The sequence below is a fragment of the Pelodiscus sinensis genome, chromosome 1 (assembly GCF_052426305.1).
Source record: "Pelodiscus sinensis isolate ZL-2025 chromosome 1, ASM5242630v1, whole genome shotgun sequence".
NCBI classification, from domain to species: Eukaryota; Metazoa; Chordata; order Testudines; family Trionychidae; genus Pelodiscus; species Pelodiscus sinensis.
In genome coordinates, this window is record NC_143052.1 from 115116082 (window position 1) to 115139646 (window position 23565).

The window sequence follows — 23565 nt, forward strand, 5'->3', positions numbered from 1 at the left end:
CCTGGCAGGCATCTCCCTCCCCCCACGCCTTTGCTTGGTAGTTACTTTCTCTGGGTATGTGTACACAGCAAAGTTATTTCAGAATAACTTTTTATGTGTGTGGTTTCGGCTTGGGTTCACCTTAAGTAACTGGCCTTTGAAGTAAAATGTTGCCCAGGATCTACTCTGCTCAGTAGAAATACATGATTTAAACCACCTCTGAGACATGTGTGAATAAGCTTGTTGTCTTATGAAAGCCTGATCAGGGCAAAAGAGTGCCAAGACTTGAAATGTTAGCTTGCTCTGCATTTTAAAGGCTAAACTATAAAACCATTAGGTGGAATATGTGCTCACAAAACAAATAATAGCTTTGTGTGTGCACCACCCACATCTTTTCAGAGAATGTATTCCTCTAAACTGTCCATGCAAGCTTATGATATGATAAAAGTGTAATACTGTCAATCCTACAAAAGGGCCTCTTTGTTTTGAACTAGTTATCTTTATAAAGGATTAGGAATGAGTTACATGGCAAGGATTTGAATGATGCTGTGAAAAAGAAAAAAAGTTTAATTTTAAAACAAATATTTTTACAGTTGTAAGCAGATTTACAAGGAGAGTTCACTAACAAAACTCTTTGGAGAATCTGCCTGAAAGCCTCGCAATGGGTGCTGCTCTAGAGGTTTCTGGTTAAAGAGAAGACAGCCCTCTAGTCTATTCCTCTTGCCATATGTGTGGCTTGGTTATAGCTTTACATACAAGGGTCATAGGAGGAGTTGGCAGGTGTGACTGGTCCTTAGCAGGGTAGGAAATAATAAATACATTGCATTTAAGCAGCACTCTTCTTCCATAGACCTTAAAACACTTCATAAAGGCACAGCAGCATTATTTTGGAATAATAATGTTACTCCAACTGTTACTCCAAAATAACAAAGTGAGTGTCTACACAGCAAATCCGTTGTTTCAAAATAAATTGGAAATAATGGACAGCTTATTCCAACTTCTGTAAACTTCATTCCACGAGGTCTGGAATAACACCTATTCCAAAATAGCTATTTCAGAATAGCAGCTCCACCGCCGCTATTTCAAAATAGCTCCTCCCTGGGGCTATTCAGACTAATTACTCCCGCTGCCTCCTGAGGCTCTAAATTGAGGTAGCGCATCCACATTAGGGAAGCCTGCCTTGGACTAATTTTGAGGCTTCCATGTAGTATAGACGTGCTATTTCAAAATAAGCTATTTTGGAGTATTTCTTCTGGAATAGCTTATTTCGAAATAAGCGTGCAGTATAGATGTACCCTCAGGGATTAGATTAGTTGTTGTCACCTGCAAGAGAGGAGGACAGGGTTAACTGAGAGAGAAGCAGCTAGTAAAGGGCTGGAACAACACCATAGAGTCAAAAGTTTGAAAGAGACTTTAGGGGAAGGAGCCTAGTCACTTCTTGAGATGGAGGAGGTTGTCAGTGCCAAAGAGGAAGTCCTGTCCTGAAGTAAGAAGTCTAACAAGTGGATGGGATGGGATGAAGTACCCATGGAGAGTACAGTATACTCCCAGGGGAACCCCGAAACAGGCAAGGGAAGAAAGAGAGGCTACACAAGAAGGACCCCACAAAACAACAACACGGAAGGGGATAGAGCATATCTAGATTGCTGGCTATAAGGCCACAGGCCAGACCCTAGTGCATTGAGTGAGTCCAGACGCCCTAACTAGACACTGGTATGGTGGTACAGAACTCTGAGCTGGGACTGAAAATCAACTGAAGAAGACTTTTGGAAAGTGGCTCCCCTGGGTGGCACTTTGTTAAACTGCACTATACTATTTTTCTAACATCTTTCTTGGATTAAAACCAAGATTTACGAGGAGAGTTCACTAACTAAACTCTTTGGAGAATCTGCCTGAAAGCCTCGCAATGGGTGCTGCTCTAGAGGTTTCTCTTTAAAGAGAAGGCAGTCCTCTAGTCTATTCCTCTTGCCATATGTGTGGCTTGGTTATAGCTTTACATACAAGGGACATAGGGAGAGTTGACAGGTGTGACTGGCCCTTCGCAGGGTAGGAAATAATAAATACATTGCATTTAGGCAGCACTCTTCTTCCATAGACCTTAAAACACTTCATAAAGATAGAGGAGTACCGTTGCCTCCATTTTTGTGGTCAGAGATGAAGAATGAGATTATTACTGCCATTCTGGCCCCCTTAGGCTGAGTAAAAAACCATGGAGATTTAAGGGATGCAAAAAGCCCCATATCTGGCCAAGGGAGCAGGTTCCCACTGCAGCCACTGAGGTAGTCAGGTCTGCGCCAAAGAAAGTAACAGTCATTTCCATGCTGCTTTCTATTAAACACACTTTCAGAGGTTAAAATTTCATGTGTGGCGTTTTGCTTGCATGTTTTTAGTAAGTTAAAAAGCTTTATGGTGCTGGAAGGAGAGACAAGGTCAAAGCACCGTGCTTTGCATTTTGACTTGAACATAGTGACATTTATGGGAGTGCTTAGTTTCTAAAAGAAAAGTTCCACAGTCTAAGGTTAGGGTCTGTGCAAATGACTGAAGTGGTCAGCCAGAAAATTGATCTTCGGACTAACATAGGCAGACCTTGTTATTATGGAAGAATTTCTAGGCACAAAGTGCTCTCACACTGACAATTTGTCTGTAGTCAGCATCCCCCAGAAAAGAATTATTATGTCTTGTGATTATTTTTTATTTACATACACATCAAACTGACAAAATGAGGTTTATACTTTTTCCACTTTTTGGCTTCCAGACGATTATCATTTTCTTTTGAGATTAAATAAGTAATTTATTGAACTGCAACATCAACTATTTATTAGGAAATTGCTGGATAATTTTAACTCTCTTTTTTTAAAACATAAATCTGCATCCAAGGCCTCGAGTAACTTTGTGCGACTCTGCACCATTAATTTCTTCCAGAGTGACATTCTGATATGAGCTGAACAGATGGAATTGCAGGATTGTTCTAGCAAATTTATCATAAAAAATGCATCCGACACCTGTGTAATTTGCCTAATCATTTTCCTAATAAGCTCCCACCATTAATTATGCACGATTTCCACAATGCAATCAAGATAAAAGTAAATCTGATGACTTAATACCCTTCAAAATAATTGGTTCACCCAACACAAGGCCTCCTTTGCTTTCCATAGCCATTCCAGTTAATTAGAAAAAGGGTGCACCTTCTAGGAGTCAGCAGAATGGAGACTGATCGCATGGTGGGAGGCAGGCCTGCTGTTTTTTTGGGCAGGAGTCAAGGATATTAACTCATGAAAGAAAGAAATAGAATCCCCCCACATCTCTCAGCTTTCTCTCCCTCCTCCCCCACCCCACCCAGTAGCAAACAGATGCTATTAGTGTTCTTCAGCCATCAGAAAACTGACTGCAGGACTCCACGGGTCTAATGAGAATCAACTTTTCTGAGGCTGCTGTCTTGCAGTGCAGCCCACCTGTCACATCATTAGGTGCAGCATGTGCCTGGAATTCACTTTGCTAAATGAGATTTACAGGCCCCACTGAAACCCATCCTGCCGTATTCCTGCTTCAATTAGCTAAAGATTAATTGTCTGAGAAAGGGAATGAAAGTTTTACTTCAACTGACCTGAAAAAAAAAAAAACTGGGGGGTGGAAGGGAGTATGGTTCAGGTATTCCACATAGGCCTTAGGCAGTGTGGAAAAACGTGATAATTTAAAGGTGCTGCAAATTTCCTACACTTCGTCTGGATGAGTGAAATTAACTAGCACTAAAAGCTGTCAAATTAAAGGTTGACTTCCCGATATTAGCACCTTAAATGTCACCGAATATTCTCTGTTTCTCTCTCTCCCCCTCTTTATCTTTTGGCCTCTCTTTTCCCCTCCCCCCCTCGCTTTTTTTTATTTTTGGCAAACACTCACGTCAGCGCACCTGTACATGCACACAAACATTATCCTACTGCTGTTCCTGCTAACTGCTTGTGCGTGCTTGGGCTGGAGTTGCTCGGTATAAATCTTTGATGTAACCATAGCTACGGAACAACTGGCAATTACAAAATTTCCTCCATTTTTAATGTTACACTAATTATGTTTGAATGCGTTTTAATGGAGGGAGAAGTCGAGGAGGTGAAGCAACATTCTGTAAGCAAAGACAAAGAGAGGGGAGAGAATTCTTCCTCCTCTCCCTTTCAATTGCTTATCCAGCTATGGAAGAAGTACAGAGTTTTTTGAGGGGGAGCAGAAGTGATGAAAAGTTGAGAATTTATATATTAGTCTATGACTTAAGGCACATTTGTTTTAAATTCAGATAGGCCCCAAATATGGCCAAACATTGAGGGGATGAGAAGTCCAAAGTGAATTTGGATCTGAAATTCATTGTTGATCAAATTCTACAATCAGTTGAACCAAACCAAGTGATCCAAACATCCTGGCTATCAAGTACAGAGGTTTAAAATCCAGATCAATGTCGTGCCTTTGACCTAGCTCTGATTTTGAACTGTAAACAGTTTTTCATATGTTAACATTTTGATCCTTTACATACAGTGAGTAAAATCCATCCATTAACAATACTGAAATCCCACACGGGAGTAATTTGGCCTCTTAATTGTAAAATAAGTTTAAGTGGTGCAATGTGAAGAACAACATTACTGCTTGCAGAAGACTTAAATTTTGGTGAAGAAAATGGCAAACCATGCTGATACTTGCTTTTGTATTCTAAAATAAGGGTCTCTTTTTTGTTCAAGTGTATATTCAAACTGTAATGAATCTTATATGCCACACCAACTGGTTGGCAATTTCCGTGCCTTTGATATTTGTGTCTCCACATCAAATACTGCGAATAAGACACATTCACCATGACTTAAATTAGCATCATTCACATTACTCCTAAAACAGATAGATAGTCGTTTGCTGTTATATATACTTCAAACTCTGTAATTTGCACTCCATCACATCTAATGAAGTGGGTTTTACCTACAAAAGCTCATGACCTAATAAATCTGTTAGTCTCTGAGGGCACTAGGAAATTATTTTGAAATAACTCCCCAAATAACTACTTTGAAATAGCATGTCTACACCACAGGGATGCCTCAAAATTAGTCCAAGATAGGCTCCCTTAAAGTGGACACGCTACCTTGACTTAGAGCTCCAGGAAGCACTGCGGAGTAATTACTCTGAATGACTCTGGAGAGTAGTTATATCAAAATAGCAGCAATGGAACATCCACACTACCACTGTTTCGAAATAACTGTTTTGAAATAAATGTTAATCCCTGTAGAAAGCCGGAGTTGTTATTTTGAAGTAACCAGCCCCTTATTTTGAAATAACTCGCTAAGGTAGACTAGGGCTAAGGTGCCATAGGACTCCTCATTGTTTTTACAGTTACAGACTAAGGCTGTGTCTATACTACCAAGAAAAGTCTGAAAAAGATACAGAAATTGTGAACTGCAATTTGTGTATCTTTTTCTGCTTTTCTTTCGAAAGAGGCTTTTCCAACTGTTGGCCCGTCTACACAGGGCCTAATGTCAGGGAAAAAACCTTTTTTCGGAACATCCCTTCTTCCTTGATAAACGATATTTTTTTTTTGGAAAAGCAGACGCATTTCTTGGACTTGGCAGAGTTTTTCCAGGATACCAGAGGTATACCCTAACATGGCTAAACCTCTGATACAGATTCACTGACGTTTAATGTAGCAGGTATAGCCCATCTTGATTTTAATGGAATGCTGGAGAGAGATCAATGGAACATTGCTGCTTTAACACAGATACTGGGATGGAACAATGCTTTTCATCTTTGTTGCCCTGTGCAGATCCTGATTGGGATGCAAAATATTTAGGGATTGATCCTTCACTTATGGAGGCCCTGAGGAGCACTAAGAGCCTTCCTTGTCTACACCACAGGGGGCTTGTGCCTCATTCCTCCCTCACGTCCTTCCACGTACTCCTCCCTAACCCCCTTCCTGATTTCAAATAAAATACACGTATTTTCATGAACACAAACTCTCTTTATGTAACAAAATGGGGGGATGAAACTTTGGTGAGACTGGGGAAAGGAGGCAGGAGAGGGGAGGGGGAAACCTGGAAGGAGGGAGCTGGAAGGAGGAAGCAAGGGTAAGAAGGCGGAGGGGAAGGTCAGGGCTCAGGGTTGGGGGTCTTGCCGGACCAATTTGATTTTTGTGAAAACCAGCTCCTGGTTTCACATGTGGCCTTTGGTGGCCAGGCTGGCAGCTATCCTGACATAGACGGCCGTGTTCATCCATCTAGTGCAGAGACCCACCTTCTCTCGGGCCCTGGCAGGCTCCTGGGAGCTGGCAGTCTGCTCCTGGGGAGCAGTGGAGGGCTGGCTGCCAGTGGCTTGCTGGCTCATGTTTTGGGGCCACTGAGTCAGGGGCAGTGACTGCTGGCTCTGGGCTGGCAGGCTTGGAGCTGGCACAGGCACTGTGGCCCGAGTCAATCCCTTTAAGGGCTCCGGGGAAGGGGGGAGAGACAGGAGTGTTCTTGGTTGAGGCTGGAGTGGCCACCAGGGCACCCTGGGAAGGCTGGAGGTCCCCTATTTCCAAATAAGTGTCTACACAGTACTTATTTCGAAATAGCCGTTTTGAATTTGGCGTTATTCTTCATGAAATGAGGTTTAACAAATTCAAAATAAGTTTTCTACTATTTCAAATTAATTTCAAAATAACGGTTTGGCTGTGTAGATGCTAGTAAAGGTATTTAGAAATAACAGCTATTGTTTCAAAATAACTTTGCTGTGTAGACATACCCTCTGTGTTTTAAGAGAGCTCTTTAGGGTAGGACAAAGATCTTATTTTAAACAAACACTTTACAATGAATTTCTTCACCCTTCTCTCTCATCTATCATGGAGATTTAATGTACATGCACGCTCACTGCTGAAGGTGGGGAGGGAATGTAGTCACAACTTTCCTTGCTGCAGTGGGCTCTAGAGCCCAGCTGTGCTTTCAGTGACACAGCTTTCAGAGCCAGCTTGATTATGCTAAAGCACCCCTGGATCATTTCCTCTTTTGTTTCATTCTACTCCAGGTTTTTAAGCTTAAACATTTGACATGGTTGGGTAGTTTCTCCTGTAATTTTATCCCAGCTGACTGCAATGAGTTTAACTCATAGCCCTTGGGTGCAAACCACTTTCCACAATATGTATTAAACCTTAGAAAACTAGCCAGTATGTCATTACCCAGAATATAATTACTTATATTGGAATTTGCCCAGGGTATGTGGGCTAATATTGTTACCCTTGCAGAAAGTGATGTGGATTTTTTTAATGACCATATGTGGTCAAGTGCCATGAGTTTATATCTCATCTCAAGGGTGTCCCCTTGAACACTACAGTGGCCCCTAGAATCCCCTCAGGATAGGATTAAAGTGGAAACTGAAAGCTGGGAGGCTGATCAGATAACATTTGAGGTTGACACCCTTGAGATGAGATATAAAGATATGGCACTGATCCCATGAGATCATTACAAAAATTACACATCACTTTATGCCAGGATAGGAGTTTGATAGTTCAATGACTAGGGACATTTCTGACATGGTGTTGGAGTGAGTTCCACTTTTGCAATGCCAGCAGCTCTCCCCAGTCCACACCTGTGACAATCTATAAATCATGACTGGATGTTTTTCTGAGGGTGGTCTGCACAGTAGGGCTTAACTCAAAATAAGCTACGCAAATTGAAATAACGTGTCAATTGCGTGACTTATTTTGAAATTAAAATTGGGAGCATCTACACAGTACTTATTTCAAAATAGTGATAGAAATGTAGCCCTGTTAGTCTGGTGTAGCTGAAACAAAATACATGACTATGTAGCACTTTAAAGACTAACAAGATGGTTTATTAGATGATGAGCTTTCGTGGGCCAGACCCACTTCCTCAGATCAAATAGTGGAAGAAAATAGTCACAGCCATATATACCAAAGGATACAATTTAAAAAAATGAACATATATTAAAAGGACAAATCAAATTTCAGAACAGAAGGGGAATGCGCGGGGGGGGGGGAGGTAACTGTCTGTGAGCTAATGGTATTAGAGGTGATAATTGGGGAAGCTATCTTTGTAATGGGTAAGATAGCTAGAGTCTTTGTTGAGACCCCTGAGCAGAGTGTCGAATTTTAGCATGAATGACAGTTCAGAGGATTCCCTTTCAAGTGCAGATTTAAAAGGCTTCTGAAGCAGGATGGAGGTAATTAAGTCATTGAGACAGTCCCCTTTCTGGTTGAAATGGCAAGAATCTGTTTTTTCTTTGTGATCCTGTCTAATATCTCTTTTTTGGGCATTGATCCTTTGGCGAAGTGTCTGAGACATTTGTCCAATGTACAAAGCAGATGGACACTTTCGGCACATGATAGCATAAATTATATTTCTGGATGCGCAGGAATATGTGTTCTTGATCTTATAACTCACTTGGTTAGGTCCAATAATGGTATCAGCAGAGTGAATATGTTGACAAAGCTGGCAACGGGGTTTTTGACATTGGCTAGGTTTATGCTGCAAAGAAAAGTGGTAAAAGATACGCAAATTGCAGTTCACAATTTGAGTATCTTTTTCTGCTTTTCTTTCAAAAAAGGCGTTTCCGAAATTTGGCCTATCTACACAGCACCATATTTCAGAAAAATCTCCTCTTTCAGCACATTCCTTCTTACTCATAGAACAAGGATTACAGGGATGGCGAAGGAACACATCCACTTTTTTGGAAATTGTGCCAAAAAAACAGACGCGTTCCTTGGACGTAGCATAGCTTTTCCAGGGTATATCCGGTACCATGGAAAAGCTCTGCAGTCTAGACATAGACAAGATTTTGAAATACCTGTCTGCTGTATAGACGCAGATTAAATTATTTTGAAATAATGCTAATTATTTCGAAATAATGTTGCTGGGCAGACATACCCTAAAAGACTCACTATACTTCAAAAAGGAAATAATTCAGGTAAGCCTGTGCTATCCAGGATATCAAGCTAGTGAATCACAGTGGTCCTTTCTCTCCTTATCTAAGAATACGTTCTCTGCCTGCCAGTCTTTGGCCAATTTCCAGCCTTCTTAGTCCAACATGATATCAAAGTCACTATCCTTTTGTAGATGATATATATCAGATAAAACATAAACCAAAACTCCAGGTTTTTTCCCCACTCCAACTCATCATCTGATGAAGTGAGTTTTACCCATGAACGTTCATGGTACTCATGATGCTATCTATAGTTTGTTAGTCTCTAAGGTGTCTTGGGATTACTTGTTATTTTTAAAGTTACAGACTAACATGGCTATCCCTCTGCGATTTCAAAACTCCTGGTCAACTGTGGACTAGATACGAGTTCCATATTACTGTTGGGCTAATTTTTTTCCTTCAGCTTCCATTGTATGTTTTTTGCTTCATTTCTTGTCCTAAATTGTTAAATAGTTCTGTTCTCTGCTGTTAAACAGTTGTTAACTTGCATTCTACAGGTGGCTGATTTTTTCATTATTAGTTAAAGTGTTCATCTATGTAAAGAAATTTTGCTTAGACTTCTTGGTTCAGCTTGTTTTACTCCATAATCCTTCATGAAATATTTTGAGATAAAAGATTCTGTATAAACAAGATAATAGGTCACCTCTGTTTTTGTACAATCTGATTAGTGTACAGTCTGCTTCATCCTTCAAACTGCTCATGAAAATATAAGAAATTGTTGGCCTGGGAACTAACTTTCTTACAATCCCACACTTTCATCCAAGTTTAGATTTACATCCTCCTCCTTCAATGACCCCATATGCACCTACCCTTCTTCCTCTCACTTCCTCCCTTGCCAGACATTTACTCTACTCTTCCGTTTTTGGTTTCTTCTTTGTTGTCCTCCTGAGACTCTTGAAATGGATTAAGTAACTCTTTCACTCATGCTCCTCCATCTATTTAGTGCACCGTTCCTTTCTTTTCTACTTCCCTCGGAGCCATTAAAACATGTTCTCTTTTTATATCCCAGGTTGAAACCATCCATTTGCTTTAGCTTGCAGCATAATTGACTTTTACTGTAAAATATTTGATACAGCTTCAGTTTTGGCCTTTGTGGCTTGTTGAGGTATAGGTGGTGTTAAGGGCACACATCTGTGTGTCAGATGAATTTTCATCCTGCTATCAAAGGCAGTGGGGAACAGGAGGGCAGAATGCTTTTATCTTTCAAAGGTTCACAAGTGCCCTCTGCTTGAGAACCCATCCAATGACTTTGACAATCGGGCCACTTATGGGCCTGTTTTCAATCTTCCTTTTTTTGGTTATGTATCAGAGATGGTTTGGGTGACACTTGCCTGACTTTTTACTCCTGATGTCTTTGAATCTTTTCAGTTCATTGCAGTCCTGGATAGAGTACAGGAATTATTTTTGCAGATTAATTAATGGTCCCCTCCTAACCTGTATTATTTTTCCAAGATGCTTTTACTACAGCTTAAAAAACAACAATAGACTAGTAGCACCTTAAAGACTAACAAAACATGTAGATGGTATCATGAGCTTTTGTGGGCGCAGCCCACTTCTTCAGATCACAGGAATATTAGAAGTCCAAATCCAAGAATAAATAAGGGAAGAAGTTGGGGGGGGGGGGGGAAGGGGGAGGCGTAGACATCGACATCCTTTGTTGCAGATTTCAGGAAACTATATATTTATTTCAGTGACACTTTCTGAGAGATGTATTGCAAATATTATAAGTGGCTTTTGCACATATACCCTTAATACACCAATTTACTAGATGGTAAATCCAATATAACAGATTGAATGTACTTTGAGGGGGGGTAGAGGGAAGGAAATGGAGGTTCTATTCATTTTTTTCACGTTTTAAAATAAAGAAGGAAGGCATAACCACTTGGAAAATGAATGTAAATTAAGCATCCCTTGTATGAATGTTTATAATTTGTTCCTGAAAACTATGTGGCTGCTGCTGCTGATGATGATGAGTAATGTCACAATGTGTAATTTCAAGTAGGAAATGAGAGAGAAGTTCTTTAGGAGGCATCTGTAAGGATCAATTCCTAGAACATTTCCTGAAAAACCTGTCATTTAGTACAACCTACAGTAATCCAAAGGGAGTCTGTGTGAGTGTGTGTGTGTGCGCGCATGCATGTACATCTTTACATCTGTCCATCTATCCATCCCTGAATTAGCAGTATCTTCAAAGAGCATTAGTCTATCAAAAGCTTGAAAATCACCCAACCTCCTTTTGGCTTGATGGTGGAATTTTCCCAAGTGGCTCCAGGAAGCCACTCAAAACCTTTTTCAAAATGCATCACTGAATTTTATCACTCTTATTGATGTTGATATTCAGTCACCACTTTTTAGGTGCACCTCTATTCTAACTCTGATGAAGACCTAAAATATCTTTGGCCACTGATGTACACGTGGCATGAAATGAAGACAAACCCAGGGATGGATTTTAAGCAGCAGGGTGCAACTAACACAGGGAAGGAACACTACCTGCCCTGTCTCTCATACTCTCACCCACCAGGCATTTTAACTGGTTCTTATGCAGGGAGGTTAAATAACCAAAGCTCTAGCAGTCAGCTCACTCATCTAGTTCCTACACCTTTTCATGTCACCTATGAGGCGGAGAGAGGATACAAAAGAAGGGGGAGGGGGAATTAGCCCACAAAGGCCAAATGATCTTTCACTATCCTATGAGCACAAGGCCCATCAGTGAAATCCTCAGGTCTTTTATTTCTGGGAATGGTTCCTTTCAGCCTTTAACCCCACTTGAAAAGGCCACAAGTGATGAACTAACATCCCTATCAAGTACTACCATGAATAATTGAACCCTACTTCTATAACTATGTATTCAGGGTGTTGCAAGGAAGATGAAATATTCCCTAGACCTCTTCCAATTTAGAGCTTGTGAGAAGAAAAAAATTCTGCCCCTCCTCCCCCCAAAACAGATGTCTGGTCCATCCTTCAGCATTGGCAGAACACTGCTTCAAGGCTACCCATACAGCATGGGGCGGGTGAGCTACTAGAATGAGGCAAAAAGAAGCTTCCAATGGCACAGCTTCAAGTTTAAATTAACGAAAGGAGGGGGCAGGAATCATTCATCTCCCTTCCTCACTAAGCTAGCCAATGAGTTTCTAGAACTTGAAGGCAGGGTCACTGATGGGCAGGGGAGTTATCTCAAGGCCTGGTGGTTTCAAAGGGCCTGGGGCTCCAGAACCCTGGTCACTTTAAATTGCCTCTGGAGCTCCAGGCAGTGGAGTCCAGGCAGTGTTGAGGGCTGTCTGCCCTAACCCCACCCCTTCTTCTTAAAGCCCTGCCCCTTCAGGGGCCCTGTAGCCAAGCACCCTCCACTTTGCCCAAGGCCCGGTGAAGTCTGTCACAAGTCCTGCTTGATGGGCTAGTGCACCTCTGAGTCCTTTCAGGATGTGTTCTCCTTCTTCATTCATCTGGGGCTGTCCCAATTGCCACTAGCCCTATCAAGTTCCTCATGCTTTCAGGTGGGTGGGTGGGTGGCATTCTCACAGATCAGCTGTTAACTTTTTAGCTCCAGTCACCAGCCAGGCTCCAATGCGGGTAAATGTATAGGCTTCATCTCTGGCATTAATTGGAAAAGTTATTCTTTGCTTCCCATCCTAAACTGGTGTGTAGCATTGTGGTGTTGCCATGATCAATCACAGAAATGGCTACACATGGATGACTGAACACATACACACCTCCCTCACCTGAGATAACTCTGGATAAAAAACAGCTATACAGATAGGTTCCTGTGCCACCTTATCTAATGTACTGGCTGTAAATATGTGTACCATCCTTTTTCAAATAGAATTAGACCTACTCAAGTGCTGGTAATTATGTTGTTCTCTGGTGGCTGGAAGCCTAAGAAAGGATATGGCCATAATTCAACTGACACCTAGTAGAAGTATTCCTTTTAGCTGAAGTAGCAAAGGTCTGTGGTTTAGGAGTCAAAGGTCCTGGGTTTATTCCACAATGCTACAGAGATGTCATTAAGCTAATACCTGTATGTATGCAGCTGGTCATGGATGTGTTATTAGAGGTGTGAGTTTGTGTGTGAGTAGAAGGACAGAAACCTTACATAAAGTAAATCACCAAGAGTTTTTTTATACCAGTTTTGCAAAATAATCCATTTCTCTCTAATCTCAAACAGTATTTATAATGAAAATTATTTCTTTATATCACAGCCTGTTAGCATCCAATATTACTAAAGTTGACAACACATGATGTTCGTAAACCTTCACAATTTCTTGAAATACTCATTTTGTAAGATGACTGTATTGACTGCATAGGTTTTGTTGGGTTTCTGCAGTTACGCATTGAATTTAAATGTGAAATCATAATTAGTGAGGAATTTTTCTTCAAACTTTCTTCATTTTCTAGAGCTCACTGAGATTTAAACCTATACTGAGCTAACACAAGCTCAAAGAAAATTGGTCTTATAAAGCTATGAACTTTTAAACCTTGCAAGCTCTGGAACCTCCTTAACTACTATGTAATTTTAAGTAGGGCCCTACCAAATTCACAGCCATGAAAAACATGTAATGGATGGTGAAATCTGATCTTTTGTGCACTATTATCTCATAGGGGCATGTCTCAAACAGGGGTCTTGACCCAAAGGGGTTAAAAGACTATTGTAGGATATTGTGGTATTGCTGCCCTTACTTCTGTGAAGCCTTCAATGCTAGGTGGCTGTAGAGCAACATCTGCTGGATGGCTGCCTAGCCCTACAGTCAGAGCTGTCACCAGCAGCTTGCAAAGAAGTGACTTGGGGGGTCATAATTGGGCATTATCGTGGGATTTACATGTCTATATTTTGCAGTTTCTGAAAACAAAGCATGGATATATAATAACCCTGTGAAATTTAAGATTTAAATTATCTGAAAGCATGACATTCAAAATATCTTAAATACTATAACCGTTTTTATGAACAGAAATTTGTGAAAGAGTCAGGAATTTGGTAGAGTCATGATTATCAGGGTATATATTTGCATAGATTAAAAGTGTGATTTCTTTTTTTTTTCCAGCTCTCATAAAAATGTGTAAATATTACTGTGGAGTGAGACCTGTTCTGCAAAACAGCAGGTAAACTATGTATCTAAGAGTGGTATGATTCACAGATTTTTAAGGCAAGAAAGGACTATGATACTGATCTTCCATGTCCTAACTACCTCACTGGTAAATTTTTGCCCCATATTTCTAAACTGCATTTATCTAGTTTCCATGTCAAACCACTGGACCTTTTTACATCTTTTACTGCTAAATTAAAAAGCTCCATTTGTGGCATTAATCAGATAACTCTCCCCCAGCTAGGTACTTGTAGACCACAGTCAAGTCACCAGTGGACACCTGCATAGTTCCACTGGGGCAAAACATCATTTAGGCTATGACTAGATTACAGGGTTTAAAAAAAAAAAAAGCCTTTTTTCGAAAAAACTTCACCTGCGTCTAGACTGCATCTAGATTGTTTTTTTGACAGTGGCAAACCTCATTTTACAAGGAAGAATGCCTTTTTTTGAAAGAGCTTTTTCGAAAAAAGGCGTTCTTGACTGCAAACAGGGCTTTTTAGAAAGAGAGCATCCAGATTGCCTGGGTGCTCTCTTTCAAAAAAGCTGTGGCTGTCTAGCCAATCTCTTTCAAAAGAAGCTTTTTTGAAAGATTCTTTCGAAAAAGTTTCTTTCGAAAGAAGCATGTAGTCTAGATGTACCCTTGCACTGCTTATCTCTTCTGATACCATAGATCTCAAAGAAGTCTGGATTCAGACTAAAAACTTTAGAAAGATACTAATTCTGGGATAAAATTTTCTCAAATATCCAGAAAAAGCGACGAAGAGTCCTGTGGCACCTTTTAGACTAACTGAAGTGTAGGAGCATAAGCTTTCGTGGGCAAAGACCACGAAAGCTTATGCTCCTACACTTCAGTTAGTCTATAAGGTGCCACAGGACTCTTCGTCGCTTTTGCAGATTCAGACTAACACGGCTACCCCTCTGATACTCAAATATCCAGATGACTTGAAGTCAATTTTCAACAATAACCTAGGGCATGTCTGTCAACAGAGCCATGTAGATTTGTTTATTCGGAAAAGGGAAATGAAGTGGCGATTTAAATAATCGCCACTTCATTTAAATTAAAATGGCTGCCGCACTGTGCCAATCAGCTGTTTGGCGGCACAGCGCTGTAGTCTGGACTCTCTGCAGTCAACATCAAAGGCATTTGTCGACCTCCCTGGTAAACCTCATCCCACGAGGCATAACACCTGATCGGCACAGAGAGGCAGGCTTTTTAATTTAAATGAAGTGCCAATTATTTAAAATGAGTCTGAATTATTAAAGCTTTAAATTTGAAATGGATTAATTACACTGCATTAAGCCTCAGTGTGAATACCCTCCATTCAGCGATAAAGTGGTCTTGTGAATTAACCTAAACAGAGTTTTGTCCACATTAACTCTGAGTAACAGCATACATGCATGGATTTAACAAGGTTTGCCTAACCCACTTCTAATTCATGCTTTCAGTGAATTTGGATTAATTTTCCCGTGTGAGAAGCCCTAATTTACTTTTCTTAAAGGGATTTATGCTCTTAAATCAAAAATTTTCCCCTGGATTTCAATTTTGCAATTTTGGGCCATCTCTGAAAATGGTCCCGTTGCCTCTTTGCAGTCTCCTGGAACCTATATTTGCACAGAGGCATGAAAATGAAAGAACAAACAAACAGTGAAGATTTCACAACTGTTGTAAAGACTGTGTACAGTTCCAGAATTGTACTGATTTAGAATTCTGAAATACTGTCTTGTCACTCCTCAGAGTGGTTCCTCCTGGACATATTTGAGATGTATCTTGGGATACAGAGGAGAAGTTTGAACTACTGTTGTTCATATTGTATCTGTACCGTGGCTAAGAAGAGGACTTTATTCTCCAGCCCTCTTATTCTGGTACTATTCACCATAACTGAATTCACTTTAAAAATAAAGGAAATATGCATGAAAAGAAATCACCATATATAGTTCACTGTGACCAGAATTTGAAATTAATTTTAGCTAGTTGGATCCTAATATGCTTCTATTGAATCTTCGTGTAAGTCATATGATAAGAAAATCTAAATTAAAGTTTAATTCCTCAATAAAAGCCTTGAATTCTTTGATCAGAAGAGTTCTGAAGACTGTTGTTCGGCCTACAGTGTATAGGTCGTACCATCCAGATTGTATTTATAATTGGACCTCAGCTTTATTGCTTAATGAACTTATCCAAGTCTACACTTAATTTCAAGGCATGATTAGAAGCCCCTACTATGCAAAATGTACTCTCTGTGAACAGGCTGGCTGCTTTTAGATCAAAACTGGAAGCTTTATTGATTAAAGTCTCCCTACAGTAGGGATTAAAAAAGTATGTTTTATCTCACTATCTATTTGAAAGATATAGATTCCTTTTATTTGCTGAGGTAAGGGAAAGTTGCCTGTATCAAGTTCTTTACACAAGGACTGACATGAGAAGAAGCGCCTTTGAAGATTTACCTCACTGTCTTGGAACTGTCCAGACATTTTGAGAACAAAACTATTCTGTTCAGGAACAAAAACAAAACAAACCCAAACAAACCCAAACTTTCAGATCAGTATTGAGCTGACTCTGTTTGCACCAGTAGGTAGATATATTACTATATTTAAAAAAAATACAAATATGACTGAGTTGAATTGGTTTTATACTGTAATCTGACCCTGGTACAGCCCTCACTTACCTTAGTCCTCAGGAGGACATTGGAATTGCATTGGCATAAATGAGTGCCAAAATGGCTATATCTACACTACATTTTAAACAAAAATGTCTGTTTTTGTGCAAAAACCCACAGAGCGTCCACACCTCAAGCGCGTTTTTTCACAAGAAAATCTGCAGTCAGTTGGCAGAACAGAGGGCTTTTTGCAGTGTAGATATACCTCCTTCTATGAGGCATAACTTCTTTTTGCTCTACAGCTCTTGCACAAAAAGGCATGGGTGGATGCTCCGCAGGGGTTTCTTGTGCAAAATGAGCCTCTCTCAAAAAGCACAGGTGTTCTGATGGCCATTCAAACTCACCACTTTCCTTGAGTTTGGCCCTGTTAGTAATTCTTACAAAAGAACATGAACTCCAGCCTCAGTTCAAGAGGAGCCATTAGTAGAATTTCCTGCTCCCCTAGTCAGGATCATGCTCACATCTAGATTCAGAACAGGAGTTCTGTTTCATGAAGAATCTTGACAGTTGATTTTGTTCTGAAATGAACACCAACAATGTTGAAACTCTGCAAAGTGGAATTAATGTTTTCTTTTCAGTTCATCTGGAGCTGGGTACTCTAGAAGTCTGGACTTGTAAGAAACTAGGGCTACATCTATAGTACGAGTTTTCTTGGCATAAAATATGCTAATGAGGGACTCATTTGCTTGAGTCGTGATCTCATTTGCATATTTTCTGCCGACCCGTTTTTGCACTGGGGTTTTTGTGCAAAATGGACATTTTCTTTTTGCGCAAATCCCCCTTTTTCTGCAAGATTGGTAAGGGGTTTACCAATCTTGCAGAAAAAGGGGGTTTTGAGCAAAAAGAAAATGTCCATTTTGCACAAAAAAACCCAGCACAAAAACAGATTGGCAGAAAATATGCAACTGCGATAGCGACTCATGCAAATGAGTCCCTCATTAGCATATTTTATGCCAAGAAAACTCATACTGTGGACATAGCCTAGGAGTTTGGGACCTGAGATTCATAGGATTTCCAACCTCTTGGCTTCTCGTCAGACCACCAGGCAGGTTGCCAAAGAGCCAGGAGCTTGGAACCTCTGTCAGCTTCTGACAGAATTTAGTTGAAATGAACACAGTCTCATAGAATGTTTCAGTTTTGCTGTATTGGAAAATTCCAACCCAAACCCAAAATATTTATCCAACCAGCTTCACTGAGACCTCTTGTATTTTGGTAGATTTAAGCTACAGCTGCCACAATGATAATGTAGGTCAGCAATAATCCAGCATCTCTATGTGGGATTGGAGATCCTGCTATCAATGTAATTGGATTCTCTGTGGATTGTGGGTCTTCACTCCTTATTCACGATTTGCTTTGTATGACCGAAACCAAAGAGCAGTCTTGTGGCACCTTAGAGACTAACAGATTTATTAGGGCAAAAAGTTTTGTGGGTAAAACCCACTTCATCAGATGAATTGGAGTGGAGACTTGGGTGTGTATATATATATATATATATATATATATAATAAAAGAAAGAGGGTACTTGTGTAAATGAGGCTAAATCAAGTCAGGGTGGAAGTATCCAGTTCACAGCAGTTGATGTGGAAATGTGGATACCAAGAGAGGGGAAATTGCCTTTGTAATGCATTAACCAGCTAAGATCCTTATCCAGTCCTAAATTGATTGCCTTGAATATGCAAATGAATTCTAGTTCAGCTGTCTCCCTTTGTAATCCGGTTTTTAAATTATTTTGTAGAAGGGTGGCTACTGTATGACTAGATAGGTATATCACATGGTATTGTTTCTGTTACCTGACTGGACGATCTAAGTTTTGTAAACTGAGTGTGGGTAGGAAAGCTTCCTTTTTCGTTTGAAAAGAGAGAGAGAGTAAGAGCACCAGAAGGTGATAGTCACTTTATTTCTGGCAGGCACTCCATTCCTAATGGTTATGGTCATTGAAAATACAGACACTGCAGCAACACCTGCCTAGTCTAGCCTGAAGTCCTGAGAATGTTCTTTTTCTACTGCTCAGTCACAGGAAGTAAGCTGTTTCATTCTCCTCTCTGTTCATGTGTTCCGAGTTTGAGCTCCCCAGGAGTAGAATTTTGGGGGCTTTTTTGGCTTCCCAGCTGTCATTTGATACATTCTCCAAGCTCTGATGTTTTCTTGGGCTAATAACTCAGGGGTTTGTATGGATGAACCACTGCAATATTACCTTGAAGATTATGACAGATGGACCTATATCCATAGGCTGTGTCTAGACTGCATCCCTTTTCTGTAAAAGGGATGCAAATTAGACACATCGCAATTGCAAATGAAGCGGGGATTTAAATCCCCTCGATTCATTTGCATAAACATGGCTGCCGCTTTTTTCCGGCTCAGAGCTTTGCCGGAAAAAAGCGCCAGTCTAGACGGGGATCTTTTGGAAAATAAACCCCTTTCTGAAAGATCCCTTATTCCTTTTTTTAATAGGAATAAGGGATCTTTCGGAAAAGGGCTTATTTTCCGAAAGATCCCCTTCTAGACTGGTGCTTTTTTCCGGGAAAGCTCCGAGCTGGAAAAAAGCGGCAGCCATATTTATGCAAATGAATCGGGGGGGATTTAAATAGTGCTTGGCTACTAACCTATTCAGCACACACAGGTGTCTATCTTTAGCTAACCTATTCACTTGGCCCTACTTTGTTCCCCTGAGTAACTTTTGCTATACATTACCAAGGACTTAAATTAAGCCTCCCTGGCTTAGTCTACACTGGCAAATTTACTGTGCATTTTTTCAGCAGTAGTGACAGTGCTAGCATAGACACAACAAAATTGTTTGCAGCACTGTTCTGCCAAGCCGGTTAAGTCCAGAGATAAATGTAGTGTAAGCCTTTCTTCCTCTTTTCTTGTTTTAATTTTTTTAATAATACCCTTGACTTGTGAAAGGATGAAATTACACTGTAAAGTTAATAATTAAAGAAAATAAACCTCTAACAGATCTGAGCTTAATATACTAGGCTTTCTTTTTTAGTGAGCCATTGCTGATCGACAAATCATATTTTCCATTCAAATAAATACTAACAGTGCTTACACATTCTGTGAAAGATTTTGAAGGGAAATTTACTTTAACAATAATTTTTCTGCTGTTGTCTATAGCTCGAAAATGGCCCCATTTGGCTGAAGAAAATGGAGTGCTGGTATATCAAAGAGTCGGCTTTGGCTCAATTATGTAGTGACTATTCAAAGGATATAGATTTTTCCTTCAAGAAGTAGAGGTGATTATGGGGTTGAAGGAGCAGTGTTGTTCATAAGTGGAATTGGTGCTGCCATTTCTCCTAGCTTATCCAGCAGGCAGACTGTGACATGAAGATGTCATTAACTTGGGTGCACATATCCCAATAAAGAGCCGACATTTTGATGCAAAAAGTTGTCTTGTGCTGCAGAGCAATGTGGTGGTGTTGAGTGTCCTCATGTCATAATTCAATTTCACACTATGATGACATTTTATGGCCTTTGAATAGTGATTATTTGGGGGGAGGAGAGTAGTGAATGTCCCACAAACAGGGTGAAGAAGATGAGCTTCATTCAGTATTTACCTTGTATAGCTGTCAATCGGTTAAGCCGAGTTCCTTGTCCCAGTCTGTCTCAGCCTCTACACATCTCATATTTCAAATACTGGGTAGCTCCTAAATTGCTGGGCTGAGGTATTCCTTTATAAGGCATATGGGACAAATTATTCTGCTGGGATGCATCCTTTGCCATCTTAAAAAAAATGAACCTAGGAAATTCCATCACCAAAATTAGATTAAAATAAGTTTTCAATTTCAAGCAAACAAGTCTGGAAATGTCAAAATGAAGGTTGTGCAAGCAACTTCCTTGCATGCATAAAGGGGGCTCTCCTTTTAGTATTCCCAGTCCATATATACCCATATCATTTTGAATAGCCCATGAGACATTTCTAGCCCAATCTCAGGGTATGTCTACACTACCCCGCTAGTTCGAACTAGCGGGGTAATGTATGCATACCGCACTTGCTAATGAAGCCCGGGATTTGAATTTCCCGGGCTTCATTAGCATAAGCGGGGAGCCGCCATTTTTAAATCCCCGCTGCTTCGAACCCCGTGCAGCGCGGCTACACGGGGCTCGAACTAGGTAGTTCGGACTAGGTTCCTATTCCGAACTACAGTTACTCCTCGTGAAACGAGGTGTACCGGTAGTTCGGAATAGGCACCCTAGTCCGAACTACCTAGTTCGAGCCCCGTGTAGCCGTGCTGCACGGGGTTCGAAGCAGCGGGGATTTAAAAATGGCGGCTCCCCGCTTATGCTAATGAAGCCCGGGAAATTCAAATCCCGGGCTTCATTAGCAAGTGCGGTATGCATACATTACCCCGCTAGTTCGAACTAGCGGGATAGTGTAGACATACCCTCAGAGACAAAGGGTTTTGGCAGGCTGAGTCAGGGGCCAGATCTCCTTGCTGGCGGAGAGCCGACAAGAGCGGAGGCTTCTTTCCCTACAGGGGCAATTGGTTACCCAAGGGAAAAGGTGGGGGGGGACGCAGGCCCAACTGCTCCACTGCGTCCTAGCCCAGGGCCCTAACAGTGGCAGCCCCACGGCCACTGGGTCAGCGAGTATCCAAGCCGCAACATGCCAACTGGGTCTGTGGGTCAGTGGGGGTTCAAGCCACAAAATGCTGCCCAGCTGAACTCCATCTCCTCAGCTGCTCCAGGGTTGGCCGCCCTGGGCCACCTCCCTGTTCCCCCTTGCGGCTACTTGGCTCAGGTGCTGCTCCTCGGGTCAGTATGAGACTGAGGCGCCCGCAACGTGTCCATAGGCTCCAGGTCCAGTGTGGGTGAGGGTCCAGGCAGTCCAGCTGATTCATCTGAGCCTGGCAAGCGTCCTGGGGTCTGGGAAAATCTGTGGGCCCGAGCAGCGGCTTCCACAGCCTTGTCCAATTATCTGGGTCCAGCAGCGACCGTGGCGGCCTAGGTCAGTGCTCAGGGCCCGGCAGTAGTTCGGGCAGACCAACCCAGTCCTCCCCCTGAGGGCAGCATGGCAGGGCCTTCCTCCACTGGGACTGGGGAAGAGTCTCTACCTTGCTCAGCAGCCAAGCTCCAAATGAGCTTGGAGCTCCTCTCTTTACACCTTTGGCCCTGCCTTTCTGTTTCCTGTGGGTGGGGCTGGGTGGTTCTGGCACCTCCCACGAAGGGGTCTTTGGGAGAGTTTCCCCCTCTGGGTCAGTGGGAGGCCACGCTGACTCACTACAGGGAGGGATACAAGATTTCTCTGAGGCAGAGGGATTACATGACAAACCAAATTTTCATCTGACTTTCAGCTTTATACAGGTTGAAACTCTCTTAACTGGGATTCTTTGGTCTGGCAACATCCATAGTCTGGCTTGAATGTTTCAGGACCATTGTTCCAGTGGAGGACCAGTAGTAAGATTCCCTGAGGGGCTGGCAGGGCAGTGGGCTGCCTGCAGGGAACTAATGGCGGGACCACGCAGCAGGATTGGGAGACCCCGGCTTGTGGATGCCCCACGGGGCTGGAAGCCTCAGCCCATGGCACATGCACGGATGCACAGCAGGCAGCACATACGACTGCCCAGGGAGCCATGGTGCACACTGCTGCTTAGAGCCCCAGTGCCACACTGCCCAGCAGAGCCATGGCAGCAATGGCTGCACAGCAGGGTCTGCAGGGTAGCGTGGCCACAGGAGATGGGGATCCAGCTGGGAGGCCAGCGGCTGGTCCAGGGAGGCAGGTGTCAGGGGTCCAAAAATGACCTCCTCTGGTCTGGCAAAATCCCTCATCCAAGACTGGTCAGGTCTTAAGGGTGTCAGACCAGGGAGGTCCAACCTGTACTATTACTTCTGTTTGTGCAAACAGTTGTGCTCACAAAAGAAGCAGTCCTTCATTTTGAGGGAGCAAATCCAAATGGTTAGAAACCTAGCCTCTTGAGTTGCATATTCAAAAAATAATTAGAATGTAATGCATGCTCAAGTTGTATATGCCATTGGTTGAATACAAATAATTGGAAAGTGGAAATAATTCTGTAAGTGGACAGTGGAAAAATAAATGCATCAAAAGAAATTGATGCTACAGTGCCCATACTCCTGTCTCCATCAAAACAGTATGAAATCAGTTCCTTGGTAATGGATTCTCACTGGTGAAGAAATAATTCCAGATAACAGCATCATAGGAATGGTTTTACTATGCTGACATTACAGGGAAAAGAGAGGAAGGTTGTTGTAGCATTTTTCTGGCATAAATAGGATATCTAATGACTTCCTGCTGATGACTGTGTATTCATTGGAATAAAAACACGTAGCCAAAAGTGAAGACTACCTTAGTCCATTTACATTGAATTGATATTTCCCCTCAACCAGTGTTTTTTTTTGTAAGAAAAAGAAAGGTGCTGGTACTCCACGGGAAACATTGTTGAGGTCTGACTGGAGGTGCCACTACTGCATACTGGGCAGTACCATCACAAAGAAAGCACTTCCTTCAGCCATATGCATCTGACTCCTGTTTTTTTGTTTGTGAAAAGTCCTGAACTCAGCCGCTTTTCTGTTCATGTAGTCTCTTCGGGTACATCTAGACTACAGGCTTCTGTCGACAAAGAGCATCTAGACTACATTGAGTTCTGTCGACAAAGCAAGCTGCTTTGTCGACATGGTAGTGTAGACGCAAAGAACAGTTTACATGCAATAACACCTTCTGTCAACAGAGTTTCTGTCGACAGAAAGCGTTATGCCTCGTAAAATGAGGTTTACCAGCGTCGACAAAACTGCTGAGTTCTGTCGACGTTATGTTGACAGAACTCAGCGGTAGTGTGGACGCAGGTATAGTTTTGTTGACAAAAGTCCACTTTTGTCGACAAAACCCTGTAGTCTAGACACACCCTTCTTTGAAAACTGCTTCTATATAGTCCCACTTATGGGATATACTACTGGCACCACTGAGTTTTGGA